The sequence below is a fragment of the Anolis carolinensis genome, chromosome 3, assembly GCF_035594765.1.
Source record: "Anolis carolinensis isolate JA03-04 chromosome 3, rAnoCar3.1.pri, whole genome shotgun sequence".
NCBI classification, from domain to species: domain Eukaryota; kingdom Metazoa; phylum Chordata; class Lepidosauria; order Squamata; family Dactyloidae; genus Anolis; species Anolis carolinensis.
Genome location: NC_085843.1, coordinates 18,606,554 through 18,621,826, shown reverse-complemented (window position 1 = coordinate 18,621,826; position 15,273 = coordinate 18,606,554). Strand labels below are relative to the sequence as shown.

At 44.0% G+C, this 15,273-nt stretch overlaps 1 protein-coding gene across 2 annotated transcripts in view; it reads left to right on the top strand.

The window, feature by feature from the left end:
* The window catches only part of slc36a4 (solute carrier family 36 member 4), a 167,180-nt gene that overhangs the window by 49,645 nt on the left and 102,262 nt on the right, over positions 1–15,273 (top strand). The gene's annotated exons all lie outside the window — the stretch shown is intronic.

The following is a 15,273-nucleotide window of genomic DNA, read 5'->3' as shown; positions in this document are numbered from 1 at the left end:
AGGCCGTTCCAGTTGTCATTTCACCATTCCACATTTACATATTGCACTGATATGTTAACTAAGAGCTTGTTGTGTCTTATGATGTTTATTCTGCATCTTCTAAATTGGTTTTCTGCCTTTAGGTATGGTGGGGCAATACTGATATTCAGCACATGCTGAAGAAATGATGAACTACTGCCCCAGATACCTTTTGCACATGGAGTGTACTTTCACAAAGTAATTTGGCCCAGTCCTCTTAAGATAAATGTGTCATATATGGGTTTAGAACTTATAAACTCTACTTGCTATGACAGGCACACATAGCAAAGGCAAGAAGAGGCACAGAAAGAAAATGTGTGAAGAGAGTAGCTATACATTTAATAACTCAAAAATCAAGGAAGATTTAAAAAGTGGGTGGGAGTGAATCATCTGATTATCTGGAGGCAGGTAGTCCCAAATGGATGATAATATAGTCTTTGATCTGGAGATGCAATTGGCTTCAGAAGAATACAAAACTCTTGAAGAATTGTTATAGTAAAAAAAGAAATTTGGATCAAGAGGAGCATCAAAATCTGAGCATTTAAATGCCAAGTAGAATTTTTGAAATAAATGTGATAATAGAAGGAAAATAGAGGAGTAGAACAGAGGACCTGACACTTAATCATAGATTTTATGAATGATAATGTGCTCTTTTGAAAATTCAGGGCATCTGAAGAAGTAGGCTGGAGTCCATAAAAAGCTATCTATTCTGATTAGTCAGTGTTATTCACTGTCATTAACCCAAGGAATATCCTGTTCGCCAATTTTTCAGAGATTTGTTAATATAACCCAAATTGGGTGTTTGAATATGAAGTGGTCCCTTGGTATCTGTGAGGGATTGGTTCCAGAACCCCCTGTGGATACCCAAAAAGTGTGTGCCTTATTAAAAATAGTGTATGCCACCCGTGGAGGTGGTGGTAAGCTTCAGCAGCTAGGTACCTTACATTTTTTTGCCCCCCAACATCCAGAGAGCATGCCAGCTGCCTACATCTACCTTTGAGACAATCTGGCAGCTGGGGTTTGCCACTGCTTTGGCTGCTACCCTGTTCCATTTTAATAGGGGCAGTCTCTCTTTGCAAAGAGTCTGTACAGCTTCATGAGGCTAGCAGAGAAACGCTGTATGTGAGGCAAAGCTTATAAGCCCCTATTAGAAATGGTGAAGGATAGTAGTGGAGTTGGCAGCAAACCTCAGCAGCAACCTGATCCTGCCTTTCAAAGGAATCCCACCACCTTGAAGGGAGTCATGGGAGCTGGCATGTTGTCTTCTGTGAATTCAGATATATTGTATGTTGTACATTTGAATCTATTGTAGGTTAAACCGTGGATTATGAACCCATGGATATGGTGGGCCCGCTGTTCTTAGAGTTTCCCAAGGCTATATGGCAATGCAGTGGACAAAGCAAGTTGTTGGAAGCCCTTAGGCTCTCATATCAAGAACAACAACAGAATATTTTGAACTGTTTGAAGAACTATAAAAAATAATCATTTTTATTTTTGAGGAATCTTGATGAAACGAATCCTGAATATATGAGAATTGATGAGATTGATGAGAATAAGTTTTGGACTTATTCTGTGTAAAATTTATAAGTACATTGTTTTGTACAGAAAACAGCATTTCTGTATAGAAAATTCAGTTTCCTGGAGAAAAGAATACTTAATTGGGCATTTATTTTGTGCAAAAATCACAGATGACTAGTTTGCATAGGAAACAACATATTTTTTCATACAGTACTATTTTCTGTGCAAAATAGCAACATGAATACTTGCAGAGAATAGGTGCCAAAATTGCAAATAGGCTTCAATCCTTCTCCCAATGGGAAGAAAATTATTTGTTGCTTCCTTTGAAAAGAAACGTAGTGAAGTATAACATTTCTGTTTGAGACCTTTAAAAAAGGGAATATTATTTTTGGACTTTGTCTAGGAGAAACAACTAGCCGGTAAATCCACCGACTACTGTGACACTATTGGGTGAATTTTCTGTTGGCTGAATGATTCTGGCAAAGCCCCGTATTTTCAGGATCAGAAGAGCCTTCCTCTTATGGTTTTGAAAAGGAGAGTTTTAAAAGTGTTAAACAGCTTGCAGCCTTGTTAACTCCTTAATACAAGACATGGAAAGAAGTTTGAAGGCTAACCAATCAGCCATGGGTGGGCTGCATAGAGTCCCACAGCCAAATTTTCTCCATCCTTGTACCATATGTTTGAGCCAAATCAAGACCAGGTAGAATTTTTTACTTCTTATGGCACGCTCATTTTAAAAATTCACTCTATAGATCATTACTAATTAATCATATAGGCATGACTGCTGAAAATTGGGTTGTGCTTCCAGAAAACATCACCTTTTGATATGAAAGTGCAACGTATTAATTTCTAACTAGTTAAATTTAATCTGGTAATGCATTAGACACATTTTTGCGTGAAAGCCAGGAGTAGCTTGTTCCTATTTTGTCCAATTTAAGAAATCCACTTGAGAAGGAAAAGGATTTTCCCCTCTTTTGAAACAAAATGATTGTTGCATCCTATTTAATAGCAAATTTCTGCAGTCTGCAGCTGTCTCCCATCAGCCACAGGTATTCTAGATTTGATGAGGCAAGCAACAAAAAGGATTCATTTCTTTTAGAGGTAAGACTTTAGTTCGACTTCTGTTTAGGCTATTTTCTTTAAACCAATGTCTTCTCAAAGTCTGTTTATTTGAACAAAGGACTGTCTTGGCCTTTCAGAGAGAACATGATATTTGCAGCATGTGAAACTTCGATGCTGTAGCAATGGCTAAATACTCATTTTTTCTTCCTTGTTGTCACGACCCAGGCTACAGAGCACCAATAACCATACGCAGAAGCCAGAATCTATCTAATATCTTTATTAAGGAAATATATAAAGTTAGTAAAAGCAAATGTAAAAGATAGTCCAGAAGCAGACCTTTCAGGAAAGGTCAAAATTAGTCCAAGGAAATAATGTCCAATATGAAATATTAAGGTCCAAAGTTGTAATCCAATAACCGAAACACTCACTTTGCCAAGCAAAGTGAGGGGAGATGACAAGGTCCTTTAGTCCATAAAACTTGAGCGTGGCTAGGAAATAACTTGATACTTGAAACAAGGCTTGAACGTGGAACAAGGTAACTAAGAACAAGAACAAGGTCCGTGGAATAACTTGGTAAAATCCGTGAAACAAGGCAAGGATTAGTCCTGGGAAACAAGGCAAGGTCCGCAGGTAAACAAGGCTGGGAAGCAAGGCGAAGGCTGGATAGCAAGGCAAGGCTTGAGCAAGAGCGAGGCTTGAATCGGAACGCGCTGTCCAGACACGACTCGCTCCGTAGGCTGACGAATTGACTCCGCGAAGTTGCTACGCGGGCAAAACACCTATATAGAGTCCAACTTTCTCACCAAAGCGGTTCTCTGGGAATCAGAAACGAAAGCTAAACTCTGAGACCAGATGTTAAACTCCTTAAAGATTCTCACGAGAACCAGTGTTAATTGGCAACATTCTTAGCTGCTATCCTCGCACTCCTGCGCGAAGCTGAATCCAAACTTCTCTGTTGTTTACAAAACTCCCGGCGCAAGAACACGGGAGAAGTAGGCTCTGGGGTTGTTTGACATACTTCTGGGGCACAACTTTCTTGCAGGTGCAAGGTTCCCAGATCTGCCTGGGAAAGATCTGGCTGAGAGGAATCCAGTTCAGACTGGGAAGGTAAAAAACCCAAGTTTTCATCTTCATCAGGAATTACAATGTCCTGAGCAGGACTACAAGGCCCATGGTTCATCACACTATCCCCCTCCTCAGGGCCCCTCCCAAACTGGGATCCTCTCCCCGAGGCGCGAGGTCGCGGTTTGGTGGGATAGGTCAGATGAAAGCGACGGGTTAGATCAGGAGCATGGACTGTGGAGGCGTCTTCCCAAGAGCGTTCCTCAGGCCCAAAACCCACCCAGTCAATGAGATATTGTAGGCGGCGGCGATGAAAGCGAGAATCCAAAATGTCCTCAACCTCGAACTCCTCCTCCCCATTCATCAAAACAGGAGGGGGGGCCGGTTGGTCTGTATCAGGACGCACACCATCCGCCGGAAGGAGCAGGGAGCGGTGAAACACTGGGTGAATGCGCATTGAACGCGGAAGTTGGAGTTTGAAAGTCACGGGGTTTAATTGCGCCACCACTGGATAGGGGCCGATGAAACGGGCATCTAACTTCCGGCAAGGGCGGTGGGAGGGCAGAAAGCGAGTGGACAGAAAAACCCGATCTCCTACCTTGATTTCAGGGCCCGGCTGGCGGTGTTTGTCAGCGTGGCGTTTATAGTCCTCTTTGGCTTGGTCCAGTTGCTGGAGCAAAAGTTGTTGCACCGCTGTGAGTTCCTGCAGCCAATCCTCTGCTGCGGGAACTTCTGAAGTTTCAATGACAGGGGGAAAGAAACGTGGATGGAAGCCGTAGTTTGCAAAGAACGGCGTTTCTTTTGTAGAAGCTTGAACTCCATTATTGTAGGCAAACTCAGACAGTGGTAACAGAGAAGCCCAATTGTCCTGTTGGTAGTTTACATAACAGCGAAGATACTGCTCCAAAGTGGCATTGGTGCGCTCCGTTTGCCCATCTGTTTGGGGATGATGAGCTGAAGATAAGCGAGAGTCTATGCCCAGTAGTTTTTGTAGTGCCTTCCAAAAACGAGAGGTGAATTGAGATCCACGGTCTGTGACTAAACTCTTGGGCAATCCATGTAGTCTGAAAACATGCTGAAGAAATAGATCCGCAGTTTCTTTGGCCGTGGGGAGGCCTTCGCAGGGAATGAAATGGGCTAACTTGGTGAAAAGGTCCACCACCACTAAGATCGTGGTGAATCCACAGGAAGGTGGTAGGTCAGTGATGAAATCCGCGGAAATTATTTCCCATGGGCGAGATGGGGTAGGAAGGGGGTGTAAAAGCCCTGAGGGCTTTTCCCTTCGTATCTTGGAGCGCTGGCATACTGGGCAGGTGTTGACATATTTTTCTACATCCTTGCGGATCTTGGGCCACCAAAAATCCCTTAGGATCAAATGCATAGTTTTAAATAGTCCGAAGTGTCCTGCTGGTTTGCAGTCATGACACAGGCGAAGCGCTTTTTCCCTGCCCGGTCCGGGTGGGATATAAACATGATTTCTATAGCAGAGCAGCCCATCTTTAAGCGAAAAGGGAAAATGCAGACCTTGGCGAAGTTGGTCCTGCGCCCAGGCATCTGCTTGCTGACTAGCCCTGATTTCTTGAGCACAGATGGGTCCTGGAGTAGGGGAAGTTGAACCAATGGGAATGGATTTGGTGTTCCCCACCGTGAGCGTGGCAAAGTTCTCGGGTTGTAGCAGTTGGGATTCAAAGGTCTCCTTGCGTCCTGCAGCGTATTCCGGTTTACGTGACAGGGCGTCTGCTTGCTTGGTTTGGGCTGGGGTCACATAATGGATCTGGAAGTTGAAACGTTCAAAGAATAAAGCCCAACGTTGCTGCCTCTGGTTTAGTTTGCGGGCAGTTCTTAGGTGTTCTAGATTACGATGATCAGTGTGGACTTCAATGGGAAATTTGGCCCCTTCTAGCCAATGTCTCCAAGTTTCAAAAGCTGCCTTTATGGCCAGTAGTTCTTTTTCCCAAATGGTATAATTTTTCTCTGGTGTGGTTAGTTGACGGGAGTAAAAGGCACAGGGATGAAGGTGGTCTCCCACCGGTTGTAAGAGTACAGCCCCAATTGCCACATCCGAGGCGTCCGCTTGCACAACAAAAGGGGTTCCAGGATCTGGGTGCTGTAGAATTGGCTGGGACGTGAATAATTTCTTTAGTTGCTGGAACCCTTTCTCTGCTTGATCAGTCCAGCGGAAGGGCTGTTTTCCACGGATGCAGCTAGTGATTGGGTCAGACCAGTGGGCAAAATCTGGAATGAACTTGCGGTAATAATTCGCGAACCCCAAGAAACGCTGCACCTCTTTCTTGTTAGTTGGCGCCCGCCATTCCAATACTGCTGAAACCTTGGCTGGATCCATGGAGAGCCCTAAAGGCGAGATGCGGTAACCAAGGAAATCTACCTCTTGTAGATCAAAGGCGCATTTTTCCAGTTTGGCATAAAGTCCATGATCCCGCAATCGTTGTAACACCATTTTGACGTGGTTCTCATGTTCTGATTGTGATCTAGAAAACACCAAAAAATCGTCCAGGTAGATTATCAAGAACCTGTCCAGATAGTCCTGAAAAATGTCATTGACAAAATGCTGGAACGTTGCGGGGGCTCCGCATAAACCGAAATTCATAACTCGGGACTCGAATAATCCGAATTTGGTCTGGAAGGCGGTCTTCCACTCGTCCCCTTCCCTGATGCGAACTAAGTTGTAAGCCCCCCGAAGATCCAGCTTGGTGTAAACCTTGGCTCCTCGAAGCCGATCCAGTAGATCCGAGATTAAGGGCAGGGGATAGCTGTTCCGCTTGGTGATATTGTTCAATGCTCTGTAGTCCACCACCAATCGTAGTTCCCCTGACTTCTTCTTCACAAACATCACTGGAGAGGCGGCTGGGGATTGAGAGGGTCTGATGAATCCCTTGCGAAGGTTTGTCTCTAGGAATTCCCTGAGAGCTTCTTGCTCTGGTTCAGTCAGGGAGTAGAGATGCCCTCGCGGGATCGGGGCCCCCTCCACCAAGTCAATGGCACAGTCATAAGGTCTATGTGGGGGTAATTTCTCGGCTTCTTTCTCATTGAATACATCCCAATACTCGGAGTACTTCTTTGGCAAGGTGATGATGGGCTCGGTGTCTGTGGCATGGCATACCTTGGCTACGAGGCAATGGTTTTGGCAGTACGGTGAAGCAAACTGCAGTTCTCTGTTGGACCAGGAGATGTTAGGGTCGTGGAGAGTCAGCCATGGAATTCCCAAAATCACAGGGAAATGGGGAACCTCGGTAACAAAGAAGGAAATCTCTTCCATATGTTCTCTTATCCACATCCTGGTGGGTTCCGACCATTGACTTACGGGGCCCGTCTTGAGGGGGCGGCCGTCTATGGCTTGCACCACACGGGCATTCTTGAAATCATGATATTGTAATCCCAGAGAGTCGGCATACTCTCTATCAATGAAGTTGTTGGTAGCTCCAGAGTCTATCATGGCGTGGATCATGACGGGTCCCCTTTTTGCTGACCATAATGTGACCACGAGAAGGAACAGGACCCCGGTTGGCGGCTCTTGAATGGATTTTTTGACCGGGTTGGCGAGCCTCTCTACACCCGGTCGTTGGCTTCCCCCGCCGGCTGTGTGCCAGTCGGCTCAGACGTCTTCGTCTCCGTGGAGGACGCCGCCGCAAGCCGGGCGGCAGGCTTCCCCTTGGCTGGGCACTCTCTGGCGAAGTGGCCCCCGTTCCCGCAGTACCAACAGAGGTTTAAGCGTTGACGACGGGCCTTCTCGGCGGCATCTAGTCTGGGACGCACATTGCCCAACTGCATCGGCACCTCCTCGCCTCCTCTGGGGTATGGGGTTGGCGGTGGGGGTCTCCACACTGGACGTGGCTGAACGCTGGCGGGAGCGGGGGGTTTTGCCCCGGCTCTACTGCCCTGGCCTCGAACCCACTGTTTCCTGTTAGCAATCATGACTTCAGCCCGTAAACATTGATCAATGAGTGCCTCGAGGGTCTGGGGAGGATCCACCTTGGAGATTTCTTCCAGCATTTCAATGTTGAGACCCTCCCGGAATTGTCCTCTGAGGGCTACATCGTTCCAGCCGGTGTTGTGGGCCAGCACTCGGAACTCGGCTATATACTGAGACATAGGTCTGTCTCCTTGGAAAAGGCGACGGAGTTTGTGGCCGGCTGCCTCCAAATTGTCCTCGATTCCCCAAGTCTCCTTGAGGTGGTCCAAGAAATGTTGCGCTGATCTTAGGTGTGGAGAGGCTTGGTCGAACAGTGCCGTCGCCCAGTTGGCCGCTGGCCCGTCTAGAAGACTGTAAACCCATGCCACTTTGATGTCTTCTTGGGGAAACTCGGCATCACGGGCCTCTAGATAAGCTTGACATTGGCGACGGAAAACATGAACCTTGGAAGCTTCTCCAGTAAACTTGGTAGGCAACGCCATGGCAGGGAGGCGGATTCCGCGCTCCCGCAAGCCCTTTATTTCTCCATCCTGGGCGTTGAGTCTGTCGCGGATGCGATCCACTTCGTCCTTGCTGATGGTGTAGCTCAGTGGCTGCCCACCGGGTACGGTTCCGGTAGACATTCTGGCCAAGGTTAATTGGTGCTTAGGGTGGCGGAGTCAAACTGTCACGACCCAGGCTACAGAGCACCAATAACCATACGCAGAAGCCAGAATCTATCTAATATCTTTATTAAGGAAATATATAAAGTTAGTAAAAGCAAATGTAAAAGATAGTCCAGAAGCAGACCTTTCAGGAAAGGTCAAAATTAGTCCAAGGAAATAATGTCCAATATGAAATATTAAGGTCCAAAGTTGTAATCCAATAACCGAAACACTCACTTTGCCAAGCAAAGTGAGGGGAGATGACAAGGTCCTTTAGTCCATAAAACTTGAGCGTGGCTAGGAAATAACTTGATACTTGAAACAAGGCTTGAACGTGGAACAAGGTAACTAAGAACAAGAACAAGGTCCGTGGAATAACTTGGTAAAATCCGTGAAACAAGGCAAGGATTAGTCCTGGGAAACAAGGCAAGGTCCGCAGGTAAACAAGGCTGGGAAGCAAGGCGAAGGCTGGATAGCAAGGCAAGGCTTGAGCAAGAGCGAGGCTTGAATCGGAACGCGCTGTCCAGACACGACTCGCTCCGTAGGCTGACGAATTGACTCCGCGAAGTTGCTACGCGGGCAAAACACCTATATAGAGTCCAACTTTCTCACCAAAGCGGTTCTCTGGGAATCAGAAACGAAAGCTAAACTCTGAGACCAGATGTTAAACTCCTTAAAGATTCTCACGAGAACCAGTGTTAATTGGCAACATTCTTAGCTGCTATCCTCGCACTCCTGCGCGAAGCTGAATCCAAACTTCTCTGTTGTTTACAAAACTCCCGGCGCAAGAACACGGGAGAAGTAGGCTCTGGGGTTGTTTGACATACTTCTGGGGCACAACTTTCTTGCAGGTGCAAGGTTCCCAGATCTGCCTGGGAAAGATCTGGCTGAGAGGAATCCAGTTCAGACTGGGAAGGTAAAAAACCCAAGTTTTCATCTTCATCAGGAATTACAATGTCCTGAGCAGGACTACAAGGCCCATGGTTCATCACACTTGTTTAAAGAACAGTAACTCAAACTGTTACTTTGAAAAAGCTAATTGTGAGTGCTCTTCACTCACACACTTTGATTACCTAAATTTATTTATTTACAGTATTTATATTCCGCCCTTCTCATCCCAAAGGGGACTCAGGGCGGATCACATTGTACACATATAAGGCAAACATTCAATGCCATATAACATAGAATATTTATCCCCTCAAACAATTTTCTCCTCTCATGTAAGTTTCCATTTATTCTCCAAGTTTTGCACTAATGAGTGGATATCAGGCTGTTTTCAGGCTATTCTATTATCTTCAATCCCACGTGTGTGTATATGCCTTTTAATTCCCAGTAGACCTATGGTGGCCCCATGAATTTCATTGAGTTTTTTAAAGCAAGGAATGCTCTGAGATGGTTTTGCTAGTTCCTTCCTCTGAAATATAGTTTACAGCACCTGACATTCATTGGCAGTTTCCCATGCAAGTACTGACCTGCTTAGCTCCCAAGATTACAAGTACTAGTATTAATTTCCTCTTTGTTGTTGGGTTGCATACTGCAAGTTGCCACCAGACACCAGGAAGACATCTACCCTTGCGCTCTGCTACTCTGCTGCTGAATACCCATGCCCAGTGTGGAAAACATCTTACCATGTTAGAACAGTGGATGTGTCTCTTAATGAGACATGCCGCATTATCACAGAATGTCGTGTCCTACACCACTGGAGAAATTATACTGTTTAGCCGGTATTGCACCACCTTACATCTGTCGAGAAGTAGCACCAATAATGAAAGGACCAAGGTAGTGACATATCCGGTCCATCCCCTGTTAGGATATTAGCCAGCACACCAACTCCTTAAATAAAAAATAGCTTTCTAAGATCTACAGAGATACTTGCAGGAACACCTCAGCAATCAAGAGTCCAAAAGCTAAAATCTGGAACCTCAGTCCATGGCTGATACTGGAGGAGAGACTACCCCCTGGGCACACAGAAGATTGGACAACTTGGAAGGCACTGAACAGACTGCACTCTGGGACCACGAGATGCAGAGCCAATAGTCAGAAATGGGGCTACAAAGTGGAGTCCATGACATCTGAGTGTGGAGAAGAGCAAACCACAGACCACTTACTATAATACAGCCTGAGCTCTGCCACATGCACGATGGAAGACCTTCTTACAGCGACACCAGAGGCACTCCAAGTGTCCAGCCTCTGGTCAAAGGACATTAAGTATAATGCCAAGTTTTAAATTTTGTTTGTGTTTTTAAATACATTATAAATGTACCCTCAATTTGCTTCTGACACAATAAAGAAATAAATGTTGTTGGGATCTCTGATCTGGTAATGCATTTTTAGAAAAGTGAGAAAACATGACTTGGGAACAGGCTATCTGAAAGGCGATAGTTGAGATACTATATTTGCTTTCTGTAGTGTAAATCTACATTCACATTGTTGTAGAGTGGTTGCATTATTGTCAGAACCCTGGCAGCAGAGCACCAATAACCATACGCAGAGGCCAATCTCTATCTAATATCTTTATTAAAGAAATATATAAAAGCAATAAAAACAAGTGAAGAATATAGTTCAGAAGCAGACCTTTCAAAAGAGGTCAAATATAGTCCAAAAATGTATTGTCCAATAAATGATATTAGAGTTCAAAGTTTTAATCCACTTGACCGAAACACACACTCTTGCCAAGCAATAGTGTGGGAAATGTCAGAGTCTTAGAAGTCCAATGAAGCTTGACAACAAGGCTGGAAATAAACTTGATTCTTGAGTAGGTCCGTGACTGGAGACAAGGCAAACTTGAAGCATGAAACAGAGTCCGTGGTAAAACCGTGAGACAGGGCAAGGCTTGAAGCTTGATCCGGGAAGCAAGGAACTGGGATTACGAAGTCCACACACGATCTCTCTCCTCAAGCTGATCAATTGACTCCGCAAAGAATCCCTCGCGCCAAACACCTATATTGGGTCTCGTTTTCCCGCCAACAGAACTCTTTCCCTAGAGAACGAGAAGCGAAACCCAACTCTGTCCAGATGCATGACTCCTTAGAATTTCCCAAGGGAAGCAGACCTAATCAGCCATTTGTTTGGCAGCGATTCTTAGACTTCTCCGATTAGCTTCCCTGACTCCCCTTTCTCTAGAATAAATTTCCTTCCTGGGAAACGGAGGGGAGTTCTGCCCAAGGCCTGTTTGGCTGAATTCTTGTGGGCAAACATCAACATCCTGCAGGTGAAGAGACTCCAGTTCTTGTTGAACCGGCGAAAACCCCATGTTTTCATCTTCATCTGCCACAATAGTACTAGGAACAGGACTACAAGGCCCATGAGTCATCACAATTATACCCACAACCAACATTGTGTAACTGAAGGTATATCTCCAAGTGGCTATCCTTATTGTCCCATTGTGTGATGGAGAATTTGGAGTGACTGCAGCCCTGGAGAATCAAACAGCACACTTCAGACACTGAAGATTGAGTGTGCAACTGTGTGTGACCTGGATATGCCAGTGGAACTCTGTTTGTACAACTACAAGCTTTCTATAGTCTGTGCACTATGGTTAAAGTACAGTCTTATATGTATAAGAATTTATATGAGTGAATGACACAAATGTTCTCTTAAATCCAGGGATGCAACCACACTGATTGTATCTTACGGAATCACGAGTTTTGTAAAGTACTGAATTCTCCATCTAGATCAGTGGTTCTCAACTTGGGGTCCCCAGTTGTTTAGGCTTCAACTCCCAGAAATCCTAACACCTGGTAAACTGGCTGTGATTTCTGGGAGTTGTAGGCCAAAAACATCTGGGGACCCTAGGTTGAGAAGCACTGATCTAGAGAGCTCTAGTGCTGTAGTTTAGGGGAATTGACTAAAGATTTATAGTAGAGAATTCTAATTCCAATATTCCAAAAGCCATGGTTCCATACGTCTGCAAGGCAGTAGGCATGTTTGTTGGATATGTAGGAATTGGTGTTCTTGGTGCCTACTCATAGTCTCTATAAATCCCTACCAAAACAAGCTCTCTCTCTGCTCACCTTCTGTTGACCAAGAAAGTGTTTTCAAAGTTGAATAGGCATTTACTGCTTAAGTTGGGTTCCTGTGTGAGTGGGAGGTTATACTGATTGGATGCTTTTTCGTTCCTTTTTATTGATATGTTCCTAACTGTGCTTTTGGTCTGGGTCCTTTTTATTTTAAATTGGCTATTGTTTACCATCCTGAACACCATTTTTTGTTTTGCAGGAAGGTGGGCTGTAAGTTTAACACAGTGTTCTTCCTAATCATGCATAAGTTACTTACTAGCATGGTTTTGGAGAAAAAAAATCAGAGCCTGGAAGTGTTATTTTCTTTTGCAATTGAGCTTCCAGATACCCCTAGCCTGCATCTGAATGTTTTGAAAGACACAAACAGATCAGCACGGTACAGTTTGTGTTGAATACTTTCACAGAATTAACACTGCCTAGTAGAGTGTTAAGTTCACAGGAAACATCCACGCAAGCCTGGACTTGCTTGTCTTTGTTTTCCCACTATGGAGGAATTGTTTAAAGACGAAAAGAACATTAATTTAGGAAATTAGAGATCACTAAGGGTTATCCTGCCAGTTCAGGCCAATTTCTTTTACATGTGTCTTTACAGATGGGGGGTTTTAACTACTGATTTCTCATGCCAACTTCTTTTTTAAGGGTTTGTTTTCTTAGAAATGTATTTATTTATTTATTTATTTATCTATCTATTTAAAGCATTCTCATCCCGAAGGGACTCAGGGCGGAGCACAACATATATACGGCAAACATTCAATGCTGGAACATAAAATAAACTATAACTACATAAACATTAAAATCAGTTATCTCTACTTAAACATCAATTGTTTAAAACCATCTCAGATCAGCCATACCGAATCTGGTCGTCAGGGTGAAGTTTCCTATTGTTGCCTTATTGCACTGTCCCAAAGGCTTGGTCTCACAGCCAAGTTTTTACCATCTTTCTAAAGGACGGAGGAAGGGGGCAGATCTAATCTTTCCAGGGAGGGGATTCCATAGCCGAGGGGCGATCACTGAGAAGGACCTCTCTTTTGTCCCTGCCAATCGCGCCTGTGACAGTGGCGGGACCAAGAGCAGGGCCTCCCTGGAAGATCTTAATCTCCTCAGTGATTCTCTATGAAGTTGGACCATCTTAATGAAAAGCAGTATTGTAAATGCAAGAAATGGTGGAACAATGTCCATGGTACTGGTGAGCTAAAATGCAGAGATGAGCCACATAACAAAACTGAATCCAAACTCACAAAAGTACATCTTATCATTCTTTTTAAACAAAATAAAAATCAGGGCAAACTGATTGCTATCTTACGGCAAGGTGTAAATTTTGTTTATTTGTTCAGTCGCTTCCAACTCTTGGATCAGCCCATGCCAGAGCTCCCTGTCAGCCATTGCCACCCCCAGTCCTTCAAGGTCAAGCCAGTCACTTCAAGGATACCATTCATCCATCCTGCCCTTGGTCGGCTACTCTTCCTTTTTCCTTTAATGATGTTGGGGAAAATGGAATAATAATTATATAAGAATAGTTGTTGTTGTTATTATTATTATTATTCCATTTTTCCCGGCATCATTATCTTCTCCAAGCTTTCCTGTCTTCTCATTATGTGGCCAAAGTACTTCATCTTTGCCTCTAATATCCTTTCCTCCAGTGAGCAGCTGGATATTAGTTGCTGGAATATGGACTGATTTGATCTTCTTGCGGTCCAAGGCACTCTCAGAATTTTCCTCCAACACTACAGTTCAAAAGCATCTATCTTCCTTTGCTCAGCCTTCCTTATGGCCCAGCTCTCGCATCCATAGGTTACTACAGGGAATACCATTGCTTTAACTATGTGGTCCTTCGTTTCCGGTGTGATGTCTCTACTCTTCAGAATGTGTGTTTTATTTTGACTGTTTTAAACGTTTTTCAGAAGTTTTTCAGATGCTGGATGCAAAGTTGCAATGTTAGCATGCTGGAGAACTGGTTCACAAACAGCCTAAAAAAATCTCACTTTACTTTTTACTGAGATGTTGTTTCTACATTGGCATAGTTTTCTCTAACAAACATCCAGCAGATGTATTAGTTCCCTAATCTAGAGATCACAAGTTCTAATAAATACACTTCCTTGAAATTCACAGCCATCATAACTGGTGGGCAACCGCTTGTGGAAATTTATTTGATGAATATTATTTAAAAGCATAGGATCTACCAGTAATCCTTAGCCTTTTGCAGATATGTATGCAGCTGTCGCATAATACCTCAGATCACTGGTCCACCTAATTCAATACTATCTCCTTTGAGGGCAGCTTGCCCTGCCCTTGACCATCATATATAAGCAGGACATGCATTGATGTGATTCATATAAATAATGGTTTTAGCTGAGGGCAAAAGTAGATGATTTTTCTAGTAAAAAGTAGCCTTCTCAGGGTGATTATTGGATGAAACAAAGGGAGGACAATGCATAGCGATAGGAAAGTCAGCTCCCAACACTGATTCAACAGCTAGTACAAAATTGAACAATAAATAACTGGTGAGATGAGTACTGTAGACTGGAAAGCAAAATCACTTTGCATTGCTTTCCCCCCATATCTCTAACAGAAGCAAGTAGATTGATTCTGCCTGCTAGTGCTAGCAGTTCCTATCATGCTTGAGAGTGCTTCGTTTTAAGACTCACAAAGAAAAGAAAAGCAAGTGTAATGGGAAAATAGAAAAAGAGTTGTGTGTCACTAACACATTTATTACAGCATGGACTTTGTCCATCCGTCAAATGGGTTTTAATTTATTTATTTATTTATTTCAAATATTTCTATCCCGCCCTTCTCACCCGGAGGGACTCAGGGCGGCGTGCAATTGGCAACAATTCGATGCTGATACATCATTAAAAACAACAACATATAAAAAATACAACCAATTAAATACAGTATAAAATATAAAACATAAAACGTGTTTAAAATCCGTTCGTCCAATATCCTCCAACTTTATCCATATAACAATCTGGGTCGTCTTTATCATTTATTCATTAAAAGCCTGGGCACAAAGCCATGTTTT